The 25,487-nt window shown below is 41.7% G+C and overlaps 1 long non-coding RNA gene across 7 annotated transcripts in view; it reads right to left on the reverse strand.

Annotated features, from left to right (window-relative positions):
* Positions 1-25,487, reverse strand: part of LOC123600622 — a 58,204-nt gene that overhangs the window by 27,205 nt on the left and 5,512 nt on the right. For 3 of the 7 annotated variants that reach the window (XR_006713704.1, XR_006713701.1, XR_006713703.1), the window contains exons 2-3: positions 24,981-25,049; positions 24,697-24,876 (exon numbers count right to left, since the gene is read on the reverse strand). This is a non-coding gene — a long non-coding RNA (uncharacterized LOC123600622). Of the gene's footprint in view, positions 1-6,394; positions 6,421-16,090; positions 16,302-17,642; positions 18,148-19,433; positions 19,470-24,696; positions 24,877-24,980; positions 25,050-25,487 lie in introns of those variants that run through there. The other 4 variants (XR_006713706.1, XR_006713700.1, XR_006713702.1 and 1 more) reach the window with 4 other exon arrangements.

The raw sequence follows: 25,487 nt of genomic DNA on the forward strand, positions 1-25,487 counted from the left end.
TCGAGCCCCATGTCAGGCTCTGTGCTGACAGCTCAGAGCCTGGATCCTGCTTCGGATTCTGTGTCTCCCACTCTCTCTGCCCCTCCTCCCGCCTCTCAAATAAATAAACATCGAAAAAAAAAGTTTTTGATACTTTATGATTTAAAAAAATTTTTGAATATTTATCTCATCTGGAAGTTTGAGGTAGGGAACCAACTCTGTCATTTTTCCAAAAGACTAGCCAGGTGTCGGAATAACACATTTCATTACTTTATTATATAACCAAATGCCATTCATATTTGGATCTACTTCTGTGCTCAATATTTTATTGATCATCTGTCTCTTCCTTCAGCAGTATATTGGTAGTAGATACTGCAGTTTAATTTATTTATTTATCATGAGACAGAGACAGTGCGAGTGGGGGACGGGCAGAGAGAGAGGGAGAGAGAGAATCCCAAGCAGGCTCCACGCTGCCAGTGCAGAGCCCACTGTGGGGCTGGAACGCATGAAACCTCAAGGTCATGACCTGAGCCAGAACCAAGAGTGAAATGCCTAACCAACTGAGCCACCCAGACGCCCAACGCCGCAGTTTAAATAACTGTCCAGGTCCTCCATGATATCCTTTCGTATTCAGATGTTCCTTGCATATTTTTTATTCTTCTAAGCTTTAAAATGGTTTTGCCAAGTTCCAAAAGAATTCCAGTAGAATTTTTATTGGGCTATAATAAATTTATAGATTGGTATTAGGGAAAAGTGACATCTTTACAATGTGTGTCTTCCAAGCCAAGAATATGACACGTCTCTTTATTTAGGTAGGTGTTCTTTCTCACTGGGCACGGATTCTTAGTGATATGAACTAGTTTCTTCTAAAGAGACTAGGTTTTTGCTGTTGTTTGATTTTGCTTCTGTTACCAATCTTGCTGTTACCAACCAAGAAAGCTCAACAAAAATGTAATCCTTTCATGGTGGGACACCAAGTATTCTTGACAGCATAAACACATGGGGGTATTGTTGAAAACTGTGTTGTGATGATTAGCTATCGAAGTTTCCAGACGGGATTTTTTTTTTTTTTTTAATTTGAAATTTATTGTCAAATTGGTTTCCATACAACACAGCTCATCCCAACAGGTGCCCTCCTGGGATTTTGTTTTTAACTGAATGTAGAGGAATGGCCAGTTGAAAAAACTGATTGGAAAAATCAAAACATCCAGAAACCACAATGTGTATTTCTGTTATTTGCCTACGAAGGATTTGTTTTTATTGACAAGTTGTGTCATTATCCCACAGCAGGAATGAAGACGATAATGTTATCTTGGGCACATATTTGTGGCACATCTGAGAATTGTTTGCATAAACGCATTGGCTAGAAGCCACATCTCCTGGTCCAAAACCCGTTCTAATATTGACAAGACAATAAAGAAGAACGGTCCATGCCAAGTCATTTAACAAAGCTTGCCAAGGAAGTCACCACGCTGGCTCTCCTTTTCCAATGCCTAACACAATGCCTGGTATGTAGTTGGTGTCTAACTATTTACTGAAGGAATGAATGGAGTCTCTAGCAAGGATTTATGTATATGCTTTTTAAGGTAAAAACTTGAAGAGTACCACTTGCTGCCGGGCTGGCTGACTACCATGGCAGAACCAAGAACTTCTGGATTAGTGGCTGAGACTATTGAGCCCTCCTGCCTGTGCCCCATCTGATTTTCTCCAGGGCCGGCCTATGATCCTTGGTCAATTCCTCCCTGTCAACCTTCCATTCCACTGGTGGGTGTTCCCGAACAGCTGGCTTCTGTCTTCCTTCCAACCCAGCCTTCTGTTGCCAAAGGTCCTTTGTGCCTCATACCAGCCACATCACAAAACCTTGAACAACCACACTGACATTCTGCTGTTGGCACTGGAATCAGAGAATACCAAGTTACAATTTGAGTCTCGGAACAACACATTAATGACAGACATCGCCTGTTCTCCTTTACATGATGAGTAGGCTGATGGGCCAAAATCAGTCAGTCACGGCCAGAATGGGGCAGTGAACATAATTTTACCCACAGCTGCAGATATGAGTTATGAACAAGAATGACATTAGATCAAAGAGAATGTGGAGTGAGAGAGAGGCACATCCTCCCAGGTGATCAAAGCCAGGAGACTCTGCAACTGGTATTAGGAGCTGGAATAGAATGCCCACAGACTGGAGAGCAGAAAACACTGAAGGAAATTTCCAAGACAGCTGCAGCTGAAAGCTGAGCTTCTGTGTACTCTCGGGATACAAGGCAGTCTGAATGTATATAAATGTCCTGGGATGGAGCAGACATAACGAAGAATGATCATTAAAAATGCAGGTGTAAGTGTCAGGAGGGCACTGTGTCTAAGTGCGAAGTAGTAAAAGAAGAGGAGAGTCAGAGTGTGAACAGAGGGGCCAGGAACAGATTCTCAGGTCACTTCAGAAGCAAAATTAGCGGGGACAGGTGGCCTGAATTCTAGAGGTATTCACTGAGCCAGGGAGAATGGACAAGCAGAAAAAACTTAAATGGTAGAACACGGTCCATAAACACCAACAAGCGTTGTGAAAATGTGAATAGTGCAATAATTATTTTTCATGGGTTTATTAATAATTGACCATTTAGAATGCATCATCATTATTCCTCATGACAATCCTGTAATGGTGGCATCTGTTAAAATTGCTTCCATTTTAATGGTTAAAAAAAATTTTTTTTAATGTTTATTTGCTCGAGAGAGAGAGAAAAGGCAGAGAAAGAGGGAGGGGGAGAGGAAGAGAGAATCCCAAGCAGGCTCTATGCTGTCAGTGCAAAGTCCAATGCGGGACTCAAACTCACAAACTATGAGATCGTGACCTGAGCTGAAATCAAGAGCCAGACGCTTAACCAAATGGGTCACCCAGGTGCCTGTTAATAGTTTTGAAAGTGTGGCTCAGCCAGGTTTACACAGCAGCTTGGAGGCACAAGAAGATAGGGCTATTGGACTCCACTCGTATTTGCAATTCAACTCACACAGTCTAAAGTCCAACTCTGATTTACACACACAGACACATACACACACACACACACACTCTCTCTCTCTCCGAAATTTTAAGTGTGAGGTCTGAGACTAAAATTAAAGTGATATCTCTATTATCAGTATTTCCAGATATAGATAAGTAAATAGATCTTAAAAATGTATAAATATTGTTATGCTTTTGGACCTAGGAAGGTGACCTCACTGTGACACCTTGTCCAGAATCTCTAGTGACAACACCACTGACTCCTCCCTCTCCTCCTTCTTACTTCCCACTTTTCCTAGCAAACATTTATGGAGTGCTAATGACATGCCAGCTCCCACTGGGCTCTGAAAGCCACAAAAATAAAAAACACAAAAGACAGGGACAACCAGAATGTGTAGGATGGGGGAAGTCAAATGTGCATGGGGCCCCTCAGAGACATGTCTAGGGTACTGAGGGAGGATCTGAGTGCTGAAGAGCCAGCACCCAGACACCAGGCTGAAGAAGGAGAGGGCCTTCCCAATCCTGGCTGGAGATGCCTGAGACTGGGGGGGGGGGGCAGGGGGGGGTGAGGGAGGGAGACTGAAGGCACGTGCCTCCTCACGGGACACAAGGTCAGGGGCAGTGAGGAGGGATAAGAGTACAATAGAGGGTTGTGTGACACAGATGGGCAGCCACCCCCCCCACCCGACCTCGTCTCCAGCACACGAGGGCTGCGAACTTGAAAGAATCAAGTGACTCCCTTTGGCAGGCCAAAAGAGATGCGTCCGCTTGAAGGCCATGTCATCTGAAATTGGCCGAAAGAGCTGTCCTACTTAGGACGGAAACCTCCCATTTGGGTGTGGAAAAGCGGAGCACTGGGGGGGTGGGGTCACAGGGGGATATTTCACGTGAGGTTAACAAAGTGTTGGCTAGAGAGACTGCGCAGGGAGGTGGGAAGAACAGACTTGGAGGACTGGGATTTCGGTTTTGTCTCCACCACTTATTAGCTGAGCAAACGACAGCTGTGAGCTCTAGTTTCTTCACCTGCAAAAATCCCTGGTGACAGGGGTGCCTGGGTGGGTCGTTAAGCGTCTGACTTCGGCTCTGGTCATGATCTCACGGTTGGGGAGTTTGAGCCCTGCATCGGGCTCTGCGCGGACAGTGTGGAGCCTGCTTGGGATTCTCTCTCCTTCTGTCAAATAAGTAAAAATAAAACTTTAAAGAAATTAAAAAAAAATCTCAAGTGATAATAAGTGGTCCCACTTATTGAATTATGTGAATTTTTAATCTTTACAACAACCCTAAGAAGCAATTATTTCTACTCCCATAATATAAATGAGGAAACTGAGGCTTAGGGAGGTTGAGAACATTTTCAAAATTTACATAAAATTTACAAATCTCGTGAATGGCAGCACTGGAATTCAAACTCATGTCTTGAGTTAAAATCTGGTGATGTTAACCATTTACATCTTCTGCCTCTCTTCCATGGGTTTGTGTGAAGGACTAAATGATGTCCAGTTTTCCTGGAATGTTGGTAATTAATTTGACTACTAACTGCCTAATTGTTCTGATAGTTTTAGAGAATAGATTTGCATCTGTGTATTTATATTATTTTTTAAGCATAATTACTTTTTAAATTTTTTCTCTTCTTCATGTTTTCTTTTGTTCAGTGTATTTTGCCACATAATTGCTTTTTAAGGAAGGGTACATCTTTTGAACATCACAAAAACAGAAAACAATTAGCGTACTCTTGTCAGGGCAGTATAGAACTTTATTGACTGTAATTATCCATAAGTGGCCATGGGAAGGGGCTGTGGACTGGAAGTCTGGGGAACAGGCTTTAACCCAAGGCTTGGGGGTCACCGTCCTGTGTTTATCTTAGGCCAGCAGTCCCTTGCAGCATGAATAGCCTACGATTCCTTGTAACTTTAGAAGAGGATGCAATCCAGAAGGATACAATTCTAAGTGAAATTCTGTTTTTGAGTATTAATAATATGTGGAGGGGCTCTAAGCAAGTAATAGATGAGAGACCGAAACTGTGAATTAAAGAAGATAACTTCTAACTTCTTTTCACTTGTGATGTTCTATAATCCAAATGATACTACGTAGTATTCTCAGTACACTATTTCAGTATTTCAAAGGATTTACCTTTGATCCTTTCTGATGCTCACAGGGACAATATGAAGGGGCGAGGAGAGTGGTTTTATCTGCTGTCTACGGATGAAGGAGCTACAGATGAAGTGGTGGCCAGGTCACTACATAGTTGGGGACACAGCTGAGAAAGACAGACTTTCTGCCCCCTGCTCTGTCCCCTATGCCACTGCATTCCCTGGCTCAGTAAATAAATATTAACTGTTAGAGAATGTTGTTTAATACAAACTGCATCTTATTCTAGTTGGACAGAGGAGTAATCCTCAGTGATGAATTCCTTTTTGGAAAGTTCAAAGTATTTAGTTCATCAGTTTTTGAGCCATCTGTAGGATCGACAAGGATAGGACACATGATACTTGCAACTTTCTCCCAATTCAAAATGACAAAAGCTGGAGAGTGGATTTAACTTTCTCTTTTCAACTTAAAAAAGACAAGCAGATAATATGTGAGGCTCTTTTTTTTTAACTTTTTATTTTTTACTTATTTTTAGAGAGTGAGAGAGACCATGCAAGCTGGGAAGAGGGACAGAGGAAGAGTGAGAGAATCTTAACGTGGTGCTTGACGTGGGAATCAACACAGGGCTCGATCCCATGACCCTGGGACCATGACCTGAGCTCAAATCAAAAGTCGGATGCTTAACCGACTGAGCCACCCAGGTAACCCTGTTAAGCTGTCTTTGACCTAAGACACTTTTCCTAAAACAATCATAAGCCTTTGAAGACATTTAGCAACAATGACTAAGCAAGTTCTCTTTCAAGTACATATACTTAAATACCATTGCCTCGTTTGTGGAAAAGATTCACTAATTTTTTTAAATGTTTATTTATTTATTTTGAGGGCGAGCATGTGCGAGCAGGGGAGGGGCAGAGAGGGAGGGAGAGAGAGAATCCCAAGCAGGCTCCATGCTGTGAGCACAGAGCTTGACATGGGGCTCGATCTCACAAACCATGAGATCAGGACTTGAGCTGAAATCAAGAGTCGGATGCTAAACTGACTGAGCTACCCAGGGGCCCCTACAAAAGGCTCATTTAGTTTCTCACTCTTTAAAAAAAATTAGTGTACTGACTAGTGTTGAAGTAGGTCACTGTTATTTTATAGCAGTTTTACATGCATGTAATAAGAAAAAATGTGTATCAGTACAGAAGAGTATAAAATGAACGTGATCTCTATACCATTCCTGCCCAGGCTGACACTCCCAACACAAGCACTGTTAACAGCTACTCCTGTCACGTAGTACTTACTATTGTAATTGAAAATAATATGCTTACAGCTGTTTCTCAATTCATTGGCTTTGGAAAGTGTCCACTGACTTCCATCTATGAAAGATAAGGAAGAATATTTATACTTTCTCCCAACTTTTCTATCTCCTAATGTGTGTTAGCTCCATTATTTGTAATTCACTTCAGTAGTTAGTATTTCTCATTTTTCTGAAAACTGTATTTAAAAATATTCTTTGTAGCTTTAAATAATACTCAAACTTCTACATCTGGAATCATTTTAGATAAGGCACTCTTGATTCCCAGTCATGTGATAGGCTCTACTTCTAAGTTTTTCTTTTATGGATAGATTTACACGTATACACAAGTATATATGGATACAGATATATACACATGGAATATATACATGGTTATGGTTTACTGTATTTATATTTGGCTCTGTGATTATACACAAGTCTTCTGAAGATTAAAAGAGTTAATCCATAGAAAGCACTCAGCACAGTGCCAGGCACATAGGTCCTCTGTAACGGCCAGCTAGGATTAACAACTGAGTAGTAGAGATGAACCTCCCTTGAGAAGGAAATGTAATGTTATTTCACTCAACTTCTGTGGCTTAAATGAGATTCTTCTAAACTTGAATAACTAATGGAGTCTTACTCCTCCCTCCATTCCTTTCCTCCTTTCCTTGCTTCCGTCACTTCCTTTGGGTCATACTCACCACAGCTTCTTGTTGTCTTTCTTGGATTACAACTTGTTGGGTTACTCCTTGGAACTTTGGTTTTGTTTTGTATGGGAAGTAAGCTTTCTGAGACTTGAGTGTCTAAAATTGTTTTTAAGTCCTCAAATTTGATTAACAGTTTGGCGAAGTTTAAAATTCTAAGATCCATTTTCCCCCCTCAGTAACTTGGAATACATTCTGCTAACAATGCGCCAGGGCAGGGTTTGGTCTGTTTGGTTCATCGATCTATCACAAGGACCTAGAAAAGTTTCGAGCACAGAGTATACACTCTGTGTATATATATTATACTAGGATTTTTGTTTTGTTCTTAGAATTCTACAATTTCACCAGGGTGTCTAGATGTACTTTTGTTTGCTTTCCCTGCCCTGTAATTGGTGGGTTTTGTCAACCTAAAAACTCTTTAGTGTAAGGAAATTTATTTCACCACTTTCTTGACTATTTTTCTCCATGGTCATCCCCTATGCCTTCTAGAATCGCCTTTAGAGAAATATTAGATTTCTTTGAGCTACCTTCCACATCTTAATTTTTTCTCATATTCTACGTCATTTCACTTCCTTTATCTTCCAGGTAACCAACTCGATCTTCCATCGTATTTATATTATTATTTAGCAATTCCATTGGACATTTTTATTTTTACTTTCTAACAACTCTTTCATGTTGTCTGACGGTTTTCTTTTCTTTTCTTTTTTTTTTTTTTTAACATCTATTTATTTTTGTGAGACAGAGAGAGACAGAGAATGAGCAGGGGAGGAACAGAGAGAGAGACACACACAGAATCTGAAGCAGGCTCCAGGCTCTGAGCTGTCAGCACAGAGCCCGACACAAGGCTCGAACCCACGAACCGTGAGATCATGACCTGAGCTGAAGTCAGTTGCTTAACCAACTGAGCCACCCAGGCGCCCCTGATGGTTACTTTTCATCACAAACTATAATTGTCTTAAAAGAATGCAGGTTACAAATTCTCCTGATATGAATTAGCATTTTTATTGCTCTTATATTTGGCTCTGTGATTATAAGTAAGCCTTCTGAAGATTAAAAGAGTTAATCCATATAAAGCACTCAGCACAATTTAAAAATTGTTTTAAATATTAATTGTATTAATTGGCTAATATAGGTGTTAATGATGTGAGTGCTCTGTGTGTGCATCACTAGGTGTTTCTTTTTTTTTTTGTTTGTTTAATATGCTAACTGCTTAGGTTGTCTTTTTTCTTCAGCTTCAGTTATTTATTTTTCTGAGGCTCTCCCTTTTTGTATTGTTTGTTCTCACAAGTCTGAGGCTCCCTGCTGTCCTATACCAACACCTTAATTTAGTATCTGGTAGCTTGTGTGGGTTTCCTCTTCGGGGGGTTTTGCGTTAGTCTCTCTACGCTTTTTCACTGGAATAGAATGATGACAGCGGTGGGTGTAGAAGCAGGTGGAGTCTGGAGGCGGGAAGGCCTCCCTGCAGGGTTTCCTGTGGGCAAAGCGCAAACAAGGGGATCTGGGAACCCAGAGGTTTCCAGGTGGGGGTGCATCTGAAGTCTGATGATTTCCAGTCTGAGTTTATCATAGACATTCAGAATTTCTTCAGTATCTCCTCTTAGCCACAACATCCTCAGCAAGAACGCTCTCTGAGCCGATAGCTGGCTTTCTAGAGGGCAGCGCGTTGGCTTTTAGCCTGAGGGCAAAAGTCCCAGCTGCCAAGCTGTGTTTACACATGTGGAGGAAAGGGGCCCAGCTGTCTCTAGACACTGCATCTGGCTCTTTAATGAGGCCACTGGAGGTGGGCCCACAGCCCATCATCTTATTGATGACTGAGTGTGAGCTCCCTTGGGGGTGGGGAGGGCACCTTGGGAAGACACATGCTCATTTCTTGTGCCCTGGCTTACAGTTTTCTCTGCATTTTCTTTCAGGTCATCTGTCTGCTTTTCTCTTTCAGAAATGTCTCAGCACTTTTGGCCAGCTGATGACGCTTTTTCTCGCATTCTCTCTACAAGATCTTTTCTGTTACTTTGATGGGAATATGGGAGACAGGAGAGGCAAATGCATGTGCTTAATCTACCACTGTGTGTACACACACACACACACGCACACACACACAAAACACATGTGCATTTGAAAAGATACAATAACACATCCAGTTAATCCTTCGCGGGGAAGATGAAGTCCTATAAATTGACAGAATCAATCTCTCAATTCTTTACTTGGTTCTAGTGTTTTGCCCAGTTTATGCTTACTTAGAATATTTCATACTGAACAATGTGTCAGGAATTATAAAGTCTGAAAATAAAAAAAAAAAAAAGTTTTAAAGTGACATTTTAGAATATTTTCTAAAATTATTTGTACCTCAAATGAAGTATCTGGTCATTGTTGCTTTTCCAGTTCCCTTACTCATGGATCAAGGCTGGAGTCCCCCCACTCCACAGCAAGTACATGGGCTGCTGGCCGAGGCACTGTTTTAGGCATAATTCTGAAAGGAGCACTGTTCAGCTCTTAGATCCTCGGGGCATATCAGTGTCATTTGCATTCTCCTGATTCCAATTTCTTTCCTGAGAAATTCCTTAAACAAGTGTTTAACTTACGAACAACAAAAAGTTTTTATTAAGGGGCATCTAGGTGGCTCAGTTGGTTTAGAATCCAACTCTTGATTTGGGGCTCGGTGCTAAGTGTGGAGCCTGTTTAAGATTCATTCTCTCTCTCTCTCTCTCTCTCTCTCTCTCTCTCTCCCCCCCCCCTTCTAAAATAAAAGAAAAAGAAAAAAATGCACTAAAAACCCCCAAAACTGAACCCAAACTCTGAAATGAGCCACATGGCCAAATCTAGGCTCCACAGTGCCCTAACTCTGCCCTATGGGCAAATGACTTAAAACTTTCTAAGCCTTACTTTCTGAATTTGAAAATGACCATAATAATAGTACCTACACCTACACAGGCTGATTTTGAGAGTTAAGACAATGTGTTAATTCCCTTAGCATGGTTCCGAACACATAGTAAGGGTGTCATTAGAGGTTAGTAGTTAACATTCACAAATAATTCACATCTACATTACAGAACAGTTCTGTAATAGACCATCAATCCCTTCTTGTGAAGATACTGATAAAATATAGGAAAATATTTATTTCCTTGTTCCATCTGCTTGGTCTTTTGGCACTTTTTTTATTGCAGTAAAATATAAATAATATAATATAAATAATATAAATAAATAATAAATATAAATAAATAAAATAAAATAAATATAAAATTTACCATTTTTAAGTGCACAGTTCGGTGGCATAAGTAGTCACATCTTGCAGAACTGAATCTCTGTACCCATCAGACAACAACTCCCCATCTCCCCTAATCCTTGGAAACTAGCATCTGCTTTCTGTCTCTGTGACTCTGATTGCTGTGGATATTCCACATAAAGGGAATCCCACAATATTTGTCCTTTTGTGACAGGCTTATTTCACTTAGTAAAATGTCCTCAACATTCAATGTAGCATGTGTGAATTTCATTCCTTTTCCATCATATGTAGAGACCACGTTTTGCTTATCTGTTTATCTGTCGATGAACACTGGTTACTCCCACTTTTAGGCTATTATGAAAAATGCTGCTATGAACATGGTGTACGTTCTGCCCAAGTCCCTGCTTTCATTCCCTTTGGGTGTGTACCCAGAGGGGAGGTGCTGGGTCAAATGGCAGCAGCTTTTTTTGTTCATTCTTCTCATTTGGTATCCCATGTCAGTTTGCACTCTTGTGTTTGAGAGATTTATGTCACACACCAGATTTGTTTTTTTCCTTGTATCCCAAGTATGCTGATGCAGCTTTTCTAAAATTTTTTTAATGTTTATTTATTTCTGAGACAGAGAGAGACAGAGCATGAGTGGGGGAGGGGCAGAGAGAGAGGGAGACACAGAATCAGAAGCTGGCTCCAGGCTCCGAGCTGTCAGCACAGAGCCCGATGTGGGGCTCGAACTCACAAACCTTGAGATCATGACCTGAGCTGGAGTCGATCGCCCAGCCGACTGAGCCACCCAAATGCCCCCAGATGCAGCTTTTCAAAGAGGGGAGCCAGAGTCTCTTGCTAAGCTGTACCAGGTGATGACTCACCTGGAGGGATCTGCTCACCAGTCCCAAGGGCTCCTCTGGGGATGAGGTGTTCTCTCTGTGGCGCTGTTTATTTAAGACAGGAGGAGCACCCTCTCTGCGAGCCACGAGCAACAGCTCTACAAATACTAGTCGTCAACTACTCCATGAATTAGGAACTCTTACTTCTCCATGAAAATTCACTGCCATTTAACAGGGCTACAAATGGTTTCTGATTACCTGAAATGTGCCAGACATGGGCTAGGTAGGCAACAAGCGTACAGAGTGTATGAGGCTTGGCCTCCCGGTTCGATGGGGAGTTTCCAGGCATTCCCCCCAACCCCCACCTGCTCAAAACATAGTTAGAACTAACCTGCCTCATACAAGGACAGGGACAAGCTTGTCAGAGACCATTTCGGTGTGCTTTGGCAATGGTGGATCTGGGTTTGGTAGGTTCTGCCACAGGATAATTTATGGGCCTTGTCATCCAAATTCATGAATTCAAATGGGATACAATATTTTGAAAGGGATCAGTGTAAGGGAGGGGGAGGCCCTCAAGCATAAGCTTTACTAGCTTCACAGTAAGTCGACTTCTGGGCATGGGGAGTATTAAAAAGATCCTTTACCCCTCAATCTCTCCTTCAATTAGTCCTATTATACGTTTCAAGTTTCTGTCATTATTTTCATTCCACAGTTAAAAAATTAGAGCTTTCTGACACTGGAAATATTTGGGGACCAGATAACTCTCTTCAGTTCTCCAAGGGCCCAAGGAGGCTGATGGCAAGGAATGGACAGAAGGATAAACAATGTTTTTAAAAATACTGGGCTCATTGTAGGAAATTTGGAAAGGCACCAAAAGAAAAAAAAATTCACCTATTTCCTGCTCTATTACTCAGAGCTAAATCACTGTCAACATTTTGGTGAATTATCTTTACAGTCTGTTGTACATCCCCTCAAACTGGTAACCTGCTTTTCATTTCTATTTTCTTTTCGGATACAATACTCAGGAACGTTTCCAGGTCATACATTTTATAAGTGTAATAAACATTTTATGAAGGTTTTTCTTACGAAAAGGAAAAATAGGACCTCCAAACACTACTGCTAAACGATCCTTCAGGCTCGGTAGATGGACTGTACTCCCCAGTGTGGATGCTGCCACCTAGAGGAAAAACGCTAAAAGTGATGACGTGACATTTGAAGATGATGTCTGAGGAGTTAAGCTGAGATACAAAGGGGACTAATTTTGTTGCGTTTTGTTTTTTTAAAGTTTCTTTCCTCTTGCCAGGTATTTTCCCCCCTCCCTTTAGGAAAGCGTTTGGCAATTCTTATCAAAATAATACCAGCATTCTTCACAAAGCTAGAAAAAACAATCCTAGAATGTGATTGGAACCACAAAAGGCCACACATAGCCAAAGCAATCTTGAAAAAGAAAACCAAAGCAGGAAGCATCACAGTCCCAGACTTCAAGCTAAACTACAAAGCTGTAATCATCAAGACAGTATGGTACTGGCACAAAAACAGACACAAAGATCTGTGGAACAGAATAGAGAACCTGGAAATGGACCCACAAACGTATGGTCAACTAAGCTTTGACAAAGCTGGAAAGAATATCCAATGGAAAAAAGACAGGCTCTTCAGCAAATGGTGCTGGGAACACTGGACAGCAACGTGCGGAAAAATGAACCTGGACCACTTTCTTACACCATTCACAAAAATAAACTCAAAATGGATGAAAGACCTAAACGTAAGACAGGAAGCCATCAAAATCCTAAAGGAGAAAACAGGCCACAATCTCTCTGACCTCGGCTGCAGCAACTTCTTGACACATCTCTGGAGGCAAGGGAAACAAAAGCAAAAATGAACTATTGGAACCTCATCAAGATAAAAAGCTTCTGCACAGTGAAGGAAATAATCAACAAAACTAAAAAGCCAATGATGGAATGGGAGAAGATATTTGCAAATGACATATCACATGTCATTTGGTTAGTATCCAAAATCTATAAAAAAAACTTATCAAACTAAACACCCAAAAAACAAACAATCCGGTGAAGAAATGGGCAAAAGACATGCAAAGATACTTTTCCAAAGAAGACATCCAGATGGCTAACAGATACATGAAAAGATGCTCAACATCACTCATCACCAGAGAAATACAAATAAAAACCACAATATCATTTCACACCTGTCAGAACGGCTAAAATTAAAAACTCAGGCAACAACCGATGTTGGCAAGGATGCGGAGAAAAGAGGAACATTTTTGCACTGCTGGTGGGAATACAAACTGGCACAGCCACTCTGGAGAACGGTATGGAGGTTCCTCAAAAAATCAAAAATAGGATAACCCTATGACCCAGCAATTGCACTACTAGGTATTTATCCAAGGGATACAGGTGTGCTGTTTTGAAGGGGCACATGCACCCCAGTGTTTATAGCAGCATTATTGACAACAGCCAAAGTATGGAAAGAGCACAAATGTCCATTGACTGATGAATGGATAAAGGATGTGGTATGTATATACAATGGAATATTATTTGGTGATCAAAAATAATGAAATCTTGCCATTTGCAACAATGTGGACGGAACTAGAGTGTATTATGCCAGGCGAAATAAGTCAGCCAGAGAAAGACAAATATCATATGACTTCACTCATTTGTGGAATTTAAGATGCAAAACAGATGAACATAGGGAAGGGAAGGAAAATGAAGATAAAAACAGAGAGGGAGACAAACCATAAGAGACTTTTAAATACAAAGAACAAACTGAGGGTTGCTGGAGGGATATTGGATGGGGGGGGGGCTGGGCTAAATGGGCAATGGGCATTAAGGAGGGAACTTGTTGGGATGAGCACTGGGTGTTGTATGTAAGTGATGAATCACTAAAATCTATTCCTGAAAAAAAAATTATGTAAAAAAATCTCCAACATTTGACTAGGTAATATATTTGCTAGCATAAAATTTTAAGTAACAAAATGGTATGTAGTGAAAAGTAGGGCTCTTATCTATCCCTGCCCACCTGACTAGTTTCTGTCCATAGAATTGTTTCTTGTGTATCCTTCCAGAGAGTGTACACACACAGACTCAAAGTTTGTGCATGTTTGCATACGTATATTTATTTTCCTCCTAAATAGTGATACTGTATATTGGACCCACTATTCTCCATCTTGATTTTGTTTGTGTGGGTTTTTGTATTCATTATCTGGAGGTAGTTCGTGTTGGCATATAGTGGGATGACTGCTTTTTTTTTAATGCTTGCATGATACCCCATTTAACCGTGATCTATTCAACCAGTTCCAAAGACAGGTATGCAAGTTGTCTCTGTTTTTGCTATCTTTTGTTCAATGATATGGTGACCTTCTTTGTACATGTATCAAAATACCTAGATTGAGGGGTGCCTGGATGGCTCAGTTGGTAGAACATGTGATTCCTGATCTTGGGGTTGTGAGTTCCAGCCCCATGTTAGGTGAAGAGATTATTTAAAAACATATATTAACAATCCCAGAAAGGAAATTGTTGAGGCTTTTGATTTCTTATCCAACTCTAACTTTCCCCACTTCACTCCCTGCCTTTTCCCAACACAGTGATATCAAAATCTCTAGTTTAGTCAAAAGTCAGTGTTTATATAAAACTCAAATATTATTCATGCTGAACCAAGCAGTATATATACTTGTATCTTCTTGCAAACTTCCTGCTTCCTGTCATTAGTAATTGCGAACCCCCATAGCCCTGGCCAAACTGCTTCCTTTTCTACAGATTATCACCCTTCTTCCCCACAAACGATCCAACAGACTTAGAAAACTCTTAGTAATAATAACCCCCTACATTCTCAACACCTGAAATAACCTGTCAGTTCTAAATTCCTCTCCTTAGATGTCTCCCTTTGGCACTTAACACAGGCCCCTGTTCTCCGGAGGTGTGATAAATACCCATCATCCTAGGATTTCCCCTCTGCCACTCTCCTGGGTACATCCTCTAGTTTTTTTTCTGGATCCCATGTTGCCTCTGTTGTTCACTCCACATTACGATGGAACTGTACCCTTTGGGAGCTTCCACCTAGATGATACATGGTTGGCAAATAATTTGAGACTTTGCATGTCTGAAAATACCCTTATTTTCCCCTTACGCTTGTTAGACGTTTGGTTGGATACAAACTTTTTCAGTGATACTTTATCTCAGAGTTTTGAGGTGTTGCTCTATAATCTTCCAGTATTTTGAACTATTGTTGAAAAGTCTGATGCCAGTCAGATTGCTGATCCTTAGCATCTTATGTGGCCTGGTTTTTCATTCTGGAAGCCCTGGTCTTCTCTTTATTCCCAGTTTACTGAAATTTTACGATGATGTGCCTTGGAGAGTGTGGTAGCCACCAGAGAGCTTGTCTTCTTTCCACGGGGCAGAGCGGACAAGGAGAAGACCGTGCCCAGCCCTGCACAGCATCTCCTACCCCCTCGCATCCAGGAAGCAACAGTTCTCTCCAACACAAGGAACGGGAATAGAACATCCGTGTCAGCTTATGTGATGGTGGATCAAGGGACTGGACTGGGGTGAGGGAGGTGAGAAACAGGGATATACCTGGCTCCTGGCAACCAGTATCAGAGAAGGGAGTGGGCAAGGGAACCAAGGCTCGTGCTCCTACTTCCACTGTCTCTAATGTCCTGCTCCTCACCGTTGTGCCTGCTTGGTGCTTGCAAACCCTGAGTCTGACCTCTCTGGGAGAAGTGTCTGCTGCCTTGGTCACATCTTCCTTTCCAGGGGGTTCAGCCTGCATTGTTCCCAACTCTGATAGTCTCCTCTCATTCATTCATTGATTCACTCCTTCACTCGTTCATTCTTTTCCATCTTCCAAACACTTACTGAAGTCCTTTTCTGCCATTCTCCTTATCTTTATGAGCTGTATCATTTTCTCACCTGTAGCTTATTCTAGTGGAGTTTGGATGGATCTAGAAGTATGCTAATTTCCTGGGGCTGCTATGACAAATTACCACAAACTTGGTGGCTTAAAACCAAAGAAATTTAGTCTCTCACATTTCCGGAGGCCAGAAATCTGCAATCACTTTCCCTGGGCTGAAATGAAGACATTGGCAGGGCCATACTCCCGTAGAGACATAGGCTCTACGACAAAATCTTTTCCTGGCTTCCTCCAGCTTCCTTGTCTTGTGGCCACGTCCCTCCAATCTCTGCCTCTGTGATCACATCTCTTCCCTCTGTTTCTCCAAAAAGATACTAGTTGTTACTTTTAGGGCCCCCCTCAGATAATCCAGGATAATGTCCATATTTCAAGGGGCTTAACTTAATCACATCTGCAAAGTCTCTGTCCAATCAGGTACCATTCATAGGTTCTGGGGATTACGATGTGGACAGACCCTGGGAGCCATTATGTTGCCCACCACAAGGAGAGAAGATAAAGGCATATGGTCAATGTACCATGTTTCATGGGAGTCCTTTCTATGTTTTCTTCTAGTACCTTTAGATTTCCTTTTACACATTTAAATCTTTGATCCAGTTGGAATTTTTAGTAATGGAGCTTCCCCATTCTCTGAAACACTAGTTGTTAAATATCTGTATTTCCCCCATACAGAAGGAACAAAGGTGACTTCCTCTTAAGAGAAAAAAAATTAGAACACGTTTTATTGTCCTGTGGTAAATACAAAACTATTTTTAAAAAGAAGTAAATAGGGGCGCCTGGGTGGCTCAGTCTGTTGGGCGGCCGACTTCAGCTCAGGTCATGATCTCACGGTCCGTGAGTTCGAGCCCTGCGTTGGGCTCTGTGCTGACAGCTCAGAGCCTGGAGCCTGTCTCAGATTCTGTGTCTCCCTCTCTCTGACCCTCCCCCATTCATGCTTTGTCTCTCTCTGTCTCAAAAATAAATAAACGTTAAAAAACATTTTTTTTTTTAAAGAAGTAAATAGAGTTAATCTCAAAGAAACCGCCTTTGCTCACTTTGGATTCTGGAGAGTATGCATGGAGAATAGAAAGGCCCTTCCCTAGAATCACTTCTCGTCTGATGAGGACACCCCAGCCTCGGGCAGCGGGATGGAATTGTCTAGGCACTGGCATTATGTGACAGACACGTAGCAGTGGGACAAGTGCGTGTAAGGAAGGACACCCTCACCTTCCCTCTCACCTCCTAGCCTGCAGGGAACAACACACTTTGGGGCCTGCGAACCTGTCCCTGCAGTGCGTGCGGTGAGGAGTAGAAGGCCAAGCAGGCTACTTGGTCTTCTAGTCATACTTCCCAGGGGCCGCAGGTCTGGCTGGTCCTCAACCTGAACAGGAACAAGTACAAGATGTCCACATTTATACCCCATTTCTGATACGCCCTGAGGCAGTTTGCCAATGGCCTTCCAGGGGCTTCGGTGCAGGCTGTGCATAGAATTTTCCGTCGCAACCTTCTTTTCACTTAACGAAAATTTAGAGTACGCCAGGGAGATTGTTTCAGGTGAAAGCATTGCAATTTAGCTCCTTTCTGGACCTTGTGGGTTTGAGTCATGTTTTGCAGGAGCGCTAGGGGATGCAGACAGGATATTCTTTCTGAAAACTTGGGATTTCAAGCTGGGTCTTTTATTTGTATTCCCTCGTTTCTTTTAGTCTTAATTGTGACATTTCTATTATGAAAAGAGAATGACAGAATTTGAGTCACATTTCCCTCCAAGCACTAATCTAATGTAATGTGCTGCTTCTTGATTTCACACTTATGTCTTTTACACGTGGGTCCTGATTGCTTGGTCTTGCTCCCTTCCACTCCTGAATGCCCTGTCTCCCATTCACATACACGTTCATGTCTGGATCCTAGATCTCTCTTTACGGGCCCTCTCGATGCTTGTGTGCTCTCTTTTGTTACTTCTCATACCTTCTTAAGCGTCCCTCTTCGTCTCAGTAGGATTGTCTTACACTTGCCCAGCACCAGATCTGCCTTCTTGCAGTGACACAGTAACACGGTCTAATGTTTTGCCTTTGAGTGTGCCCAGAGAGTGACAGTCGGAAGGACGCATGAGTGGTGGACAAAGAAAGAGGAGGAGGTGTGAAGAGATCTTGGGTCTTCTTTGAAATCTGAATCCAGGACCAGAAAGCATATTTAATTTTGAACTATACAGAATGGCTGGCACACGAGCAAATGTTGGGAGCAGTGACAAAACTGAGTGCCACAGCCAATTTTCTGGCATCTCCTACTTGTTCCCCTTGGCTTTCTTCTGAAAACTTTACCATAATACACTACCACTTGCTTGTTTATGAAAGTTCTGTGAGCTGACAGCAGAGATTTTAGAATCAGAAAGACTTGGTTTTAATTCTCAGCTTTGCTATGTGACCTTGGACAAATTATACAACCTCTTTAAGCTTCAGCTTTTCCACAGTCCATGTTTATCTCATGAGAGACAGAGAAAAATGCATGTAAAAGCCTTGGTATAGTGCCCAGCAATCCAAACAATCCAGAATGCCAATTCATACATTCAACAAATATTTACTGAACATTCGCTGCGCTCCGAACTGAACTGTCTGTTGGGTGCTGAGCATGCTGTGGGCAACGTGCCTTTATGGAGCTTACATTCTGGGGCGGGGGAGGGGGGAGCAGATAATTAACATATACACAAAATGTAATTACAAATGCTGATTAGCCCCTGAGTAACTAAATAGGATGTGGGGCCGGGAATAGCAGGGAGGATCTCTCTGCTAGCAAAGCGGAGGAAGGCTTCACTGCAGCCTGAGGAAGAGAATGAGCCAAGCGGAGCCAAGAGCAGTTTAAGGCAGAGGCAATTAGATCACCGGCTTAGCGAGAGCCCCCCTCACCCCAACCCCCCACCCGCCACCGACTGGCAACTGGCGAAAGCCCTGGGTGGGTTGGGTAGACGCCTAATGGACTCTTAGGGGCTGGAATCCACAGTGGATTCCCAGTTTTGAATCCCTCTTTGTGCAGTTTCACAATCTGCCAGACTGTTTCTTTTCTACTCTGGCTCCATCTATTGAATGAAAATGACCAGTGCTACCTAAATTTCTCCATTATGGCTTTGTTTGCAATCTTCAAATTAAGTGGAGACTGAATACACTTTCCCTTAACTTTAGAGTTAATTTTCACTCTGCCAAGCTCTCTGTCTGGATAGAAGGAGTTTAAAGGGATTTTGATCATTCCTTCTGAGCACATTTTCTTTCTTGCAGGAAAGTTTCAGGGTTTCATAAGAGTAATTAATGACTTTGGCTACTGTGGGCTTACAGAAGCCAGAGCCTTCCATTTGTTTTGTTTAAATGAAAAACCACCTTCTAAAGTGGAGTCACTCTGGGGTGCCTGGATGGCTCAATTGGTAGAGCATGTGACTCTTGATCTCACGGTCATGAGTTCAAGCCCCACACTGGGTGTAGAGATTACTTAAAAATAAAATCTTGGGGCGCCTGGGTGGCGCAGTCGGTTAAGCGTCCGACTTCAGCCAGGTCACGATCTCGCGGTCCGTGAGTTCGAGCCCCGCGTCAGGCTCTGGGCTGATGGCTCGGAGCCTGGAGCCTGTTTCCGATTCTGTGTCTCCCTCTCTCTCTGCCCCTCCCCCGTTCATGCTATGTCTCTCTCTGTCCCAAAAATAAATAAACGTTGAAAAAATAAAATAAAATAAAATCTTAAAAAAAACAGAGTCGCTTATGCCAAGAGTTCCATGCGAGTAAGCCAAGACTTACTTTGCCTAACCTGCCTGCACTTTCAACCCCCAGGCGTGTAGCTTGGGACTGGTCAACGTGAATTTCCTGGTTAGTACTAGGAAATTTACTGATAGACCCTCCTGCTCTCCTTAGGAGGGCGACCTTGCCTGAAACAATGCCTTCTTTGGTAATAATTTCCTCTTTTTTGCTCCCTTTCTGCTTTAAAAACCTTTCCTTTTCTGCAGCTCAAAGGAGCGCCTTTCAATTTGCTACATGGGCTGCTGCCCCTTTTATGAATAGTTTGATAAAGCCAATTTTATCTTTCAACCTACTAAGCTGAATTTTTGTTGTTTAAGGATTTTCACTGGTCCTCAATGAACTATTTTCAGTTTGCAAAAGTCGCCTTTCTGGAAGACCTTCCACTGATAACTGTTACCACTATGAGAGTCCCAGGGGCTGAGCTGGTCTAACACAAGGCTTATGCAGCTTTCCAGTCCTTTTGGCCTCTTTATCCTAGAGAAACCTGGCCCACCAGGTTGTCCACATATTTCGAACACTTGGAATTGCTTTTCTGACTGTTTCACTTCATTTCTACTCTCAAGCTCAGGGGTAGTTTCAGTTCATTAACTCTTTAAACTAATGTTTATTAAATGCTTACTATGGGGCAAAACATTTATTTATTTTTATTTTATTTTTTTAAAAGACACAGCTACTCTTAATTTTTTTTTAATTTTTATTTTTTTTTTTTTTGAGAGAGAGAGAGAGAGAGAGAGAGAGAGAGAGAGACTGAGTCAGAGAGAGAGGGAGACACAGAATTCGAAGCAGGCTCCAGCACAGAGCATGACGCGGGGCTCGAACTCATGAACCTCAAGATCATGACTTGAGTTAAGTCGGACGCTTAACCGACTGAGCCACCCAGGTGCCCCAACACTGATTTATCTAAATAAGAGGATTTACTATACTCTTATCGGGAGTATATTAAAGTTGTTACCCTCCTGAAGAGTGTATGCCAGGAGGTGGGGGAAGGGTGGATATGGAGAGAGACCATAAATAAATAAGTATAAAGTGTGTGAGACGGCTGATAAATGCTGCACAGCATAGGAAGCATGGAAGAGGAGACAGAGAATAGGGGGTAGGCAGTTGCTATTTTATGATTTGCAAAGGCCTCACTAAAAAAAGTGACATTTGAAAAGACATGTAAAGAAAGTGAGGGAGTGAGGCACGTAGCTTTCTGGGGGGAAAAGCATTTCAGGCAGAGGGAACGGCAGATGAAAGATGCTGAGGCACAGGGCCCATGCAGCCAGCGTAGTAACGGGGTATGACTAATGAACAGAGACATATAGACACAATATAGTCACAAATACAGACACAAACATGGAGATTGTTTATTAGGGGTCCTGGGAATCTCGTCCTGATTTCTCCACAAATAAGCTGAGTGATGGTGGCAAGTCACTTAACATGTGGGGCCTAAGTTTTCTCAATGTATACAAAGGTTTCAGTATCATTTAGGTCTTTTTGTGTAGACAGTTACGCTGTTTTGCCATTTTATGTTCTCTTGGATCCAGCTTTCTCTCATATGCTGGCTCTAAGTTTTTTTCTCACAGGAGACTGTGCTGCATTTTCCTCTCTTGTTCTGGCTTCTAAATGCCTTGAGTTCCCGTACAAGATTATCAAAAAGTGTAACATGCTCAAAAAAAAAAAAAAAAAAAAAACCAAAACCCAAAAACCTATAAACTGTGGAAAGAGGAATATTGTTTCTTTCCAAAGCTTTGCTTACTTTGTTTTGTTTTGAATAGGTAACACATCTGCACTGTCCAAAAGTTAAGGCCCTATCACGACATACATACTGGGGAGCCTCGCTCCCTGCCCTGCACCTGTCTACCCTACCCTACTGTTCTATTTCTTTTTCATTTATCCTTTCAGGGCTTACTACACAAGTTCAAGCCATATGATTATAAATACTTATTTTCTCCTCTTTCTTACACCAAAGATGATACATTATATTCACTTCAATTTTTCACTTAATAATATATCTTATGGGGCGCCTGGGTGGCGCAGTCGGTTAGGCGTCCGACTTCAGCCAGGTCACGATCTCGCGGTCCGGGAGTTCGAGCCCCGCGTCAGGCTCTGGGCTGATGGCTCAGAGCCTGGAGCCTGTTTCCGATTCTGTGTCTCCCTCTCTCTCTGCCCCTCCCCCGTTCATGCTCTGTCTCTCTCTGTCCCAAAAATAAATAAAGGTTGAAAAAAAAAATTAAAAAAAAAAATATATATCTTATAAGTCACCATGTGTCAGTACACAAAGAACCTCATTTACTTTATTTTTCAGCTGCGCATTATTCCATTGCAGGGTAGTACCAGAGTTCATTTAACCTCCAGATGAAGGACACTTTGAGGGCATTTAAAAGTTTTTTGTTTTTTTTTTTAATGTTTATTTATTTTTGAGAGGAGACAGAGCTCGAGTAAGGAGCAGCAGAGAGAGAGGGAGACACAGAACCCAAATCAGACTCCAGAATCTGAGCTGTCAGCATGAGCCTGACAGGGGGCTCAAACCCACAAACTATGAGATCATGACCTGAGTTGAATCGGGTGCTCGGCGGGCTGAGCCACCCAGGCGGCCCTGAAGCACATTATCAATATTTTGCTAATACAGACAGTGATGCAAATAAATAACACTATACACATATCAGTTCATATTATACAGCTGTACACACAGGGCTGGCAGCGTGGAGCCTGCTTGGGAGTCTCTGTCTCCCTCTCCTTCTGCTCCTCCCCTGCTTATGCCTGCTCTCTCTCTCTCTCTCTCTCAAAATAAATAAACATTAAAAAAAAAGAATCAAAAAGAGTTGGGAAGTTGAAACGCTGGTCAAAATTAAGTTAAGTTTTGATAAAACTGGATTCTTCAAAGCAGACCTCAAATCTGAGGCTATGCAACAGAATAGTATTCAGAAACTCCTGTAAGTAACAACTAACATTAGAACAGAAAAACATTTTTTGTAACCCAAAGCTTGGTGTCAACTAAGTCCAAGGAAATTTGGCAACTGCGCTCTAGTCACTCATTCTTAATCCAAAGAAACCAACTGCCACCCTCCTGGAGACTGGTCTTAAGCTGTCGCACAACACCATTAACTCGAGCTTTTTTTTTACTGTTGCTTTTCATGCTGGTCTGGCCTGGGTAGGAACCAAGGGCAGCTCACGCCAAAATGTGCCATTCTGACATCCAGATTATCTCAAGCCTTCTTCCCGAAAAGACTCAGGAAGAAACTGTGACCTTCCTTCTTACTGCTTCAAAGAATTTAGACACAGGACCTGGTCCAGGAGGAGAGTCAGCAGCAGATACCTACATCACACTAGGACCTAGGTACAGTAGACGGGGAGAAGCCCAGCAAAGCCTCCTTGGTCAAAATCCCACTGTTTCTGAAGAGGGCAGAAAAACATGTTCACCAAATATTTAGTCTTTTTCATCTTCCTGTGAATTGCTTTCGTTACCTTTGAAGTTCCAGAACCCCTACCCTCTTTAGGAAGACATATACACCTCATTTTGACTGTCTTTGAAATCTTATGTCTTTGTGGATTTTGATAATGATAGTGCGAATCAAGAGCTATTAATGTATGCTACCACAGTATGGTCCTGAAAGCAAAATATGCCAACACTGAAATATCAGAATTCTAAAAACATCTCCAGGGGGTAGTTAACATAAACATAAATCCGTTTAGAAAGCTTCAATCTACCTTGTGAAGTACTTAAATTTTAGAACAAAGTAACTAATCCTTATCTTTATTTTCAACTACAAGGTGTTCTCTGTAAAAAATTGTTAAGATTTACTGATACTTTATCACTCAGTACACTGTCAATTTTTATCAGTGTTCCCTCTGTACTTAATTGGAAATTTAGATTATTCAACTAAGTACAGATTACTACACCTGTCAAATTTACTAGAGTCTTACTGAATGTTTGATGCATTAATTTCCAAAAGTATGCTAACAATCTCCCAATGTGATTGCATATTTGCCCATTTTCCCATGAAATTGTTTTATATATAATATATAACGTACATATATGCTATGTTCTTAGATACTTACAAGTTTAGAGTTGCTAGATATTCCAAATTAATTTAATGCTTAACATTTTTTTAGTGACCCTGTTTATCCTTTAAAATGCATTTTTTTCCTGGCCCATTTAATTGGATTTAAATAAAGTCCCCTTAATTGGACAGCAATACACCAAGGTACTTACCTTATATTTTTCTATCCTCTTATACCTTTTACAATTTTGATATACCTCATCTAAATGTGGTAGAGTCAGAATTTTTGCATTTTAAATGGGGCGCCTCGGTGGCTCAGTCGGTTAAGTGTCCGACTTCAGCTCAGGCCAAGATCTTGCAGTTTGTGAGTTCGAGCCCTGCATTAGGCTCTGTGCTGACAGCTCAGAGCCTAGAGTCTACTTCCAATTCTGTGGCTTCCTCTCTCTCTGCCCCTTCCCCACTCATGTTCTGTCTCTTTCTCTCTCAAAAATAAACAAACATTAAAAAAATTTTTTTAAAAAGTCTGCCTTTTCTTTTTAAAAAAAATTTTTTTTTTTCGACGTTTATTTATTTTTGGGACAGAGAGGGACAGAGCATGAACGGGGGAGGGGCAGAGAGAGAGGGAGACACAGAATCGGAAACAGGCTCCAGGCTCTGAGCCATCAGCCCAGAGCCTGACGCGGGGCTCGAACTCAGGGATCGCGAGATCGTGACCTGGCTGAAGTCGGACGCTTAACCGACTGCGCCACCCAGGCGCCCCAAAAAGTCTGCCTTTTCATTGGTATATTTAATCCATTTACTTTTGATATATTGGGACTTATTTTCAAGATTTTACTTTATTCTTTTAAAATATGTGTTTTAAATGTTTTTTTCCCTTCTTTTATTCTTTTGGAGCTTAAATTATATATTTGTCAAGACAGAGGCTAAGCTGTAGTAACAAAGTCTTTAAAATACGTACCTTAAGTAGCATAAATGTTAACTTGTTCCTCATGGAACACTGCAGCCGTGGGCTGGGGACACTGCTAGGTGTCTCTGCTACGTGATGTCATACAGGCTCTGACAGTCTGTCATCTTCAATCTTTACCTTCCATTTTTGCATCTCACGTGATCACCCTGGTTGTTGCCATTTTCTAGGAAACTGGGAAAGGAAAATAGAAAGGAAAACAAATAGCTTCCTTTAAAAAGGGTTATCTGGTTGCACTTGCGTGGCTTTGGCAAGAGCTGTTACAGGGACATACTCACCTGCAAAAGAAGCTCCGAAATGTGGTCTCTAGCTGGAAAGCCACGTGCTCCGCTAAAGTTCAAGGTACTCTGTTACCAAAAAGAAGAAAGGGAGAGAGGATCTTCTCAATAACACTTTCACCCTGATTACTAATTTCCTGTTTTATATGATATATCGGCTCATTCATGGAATTCTCTTTTGCTTTTATTTTTATCTTCTCATGAGATCATAGTTGTTATTACTGTTTTACAATCAGTTTTTATTTAGATTTACCCATATGGTTGCTAATATTTTGCTGTATCATTTCTTTTTGCCTCTTACCCCTTCCTTTTGAGTTCAATTTCACTATTCTTGAAGAACATTATATTGGCTATCTATCACTGCCTAACAAATGGTTCCGAAGCATGATGAACTGAAACAACATTTATTATCTGTTTCTCGACGTAGTGTGGCATCACTGGGCCCGCTGCTTCAGGGTCTCTCCTGGGCCACAGTCAGGGGTCAGCTGGAGATGTGGTCGTCCCCCC

Source organism: Leopardus geoffroyi, chromosome D1 (assembly GCF_018350155.1).
Source record: "Leopardus geoffroyi isolate Oge1 chromosome D1, O.geoffroyi_Oge1_pat1.0, whole genome shotgun sequence".
Lineage (NCBI taxonomy): Eukaryota > Metazoa > Chordata > Mammalia > Carnivora > Felidae > Leopardus > Leopardus geoffroyi.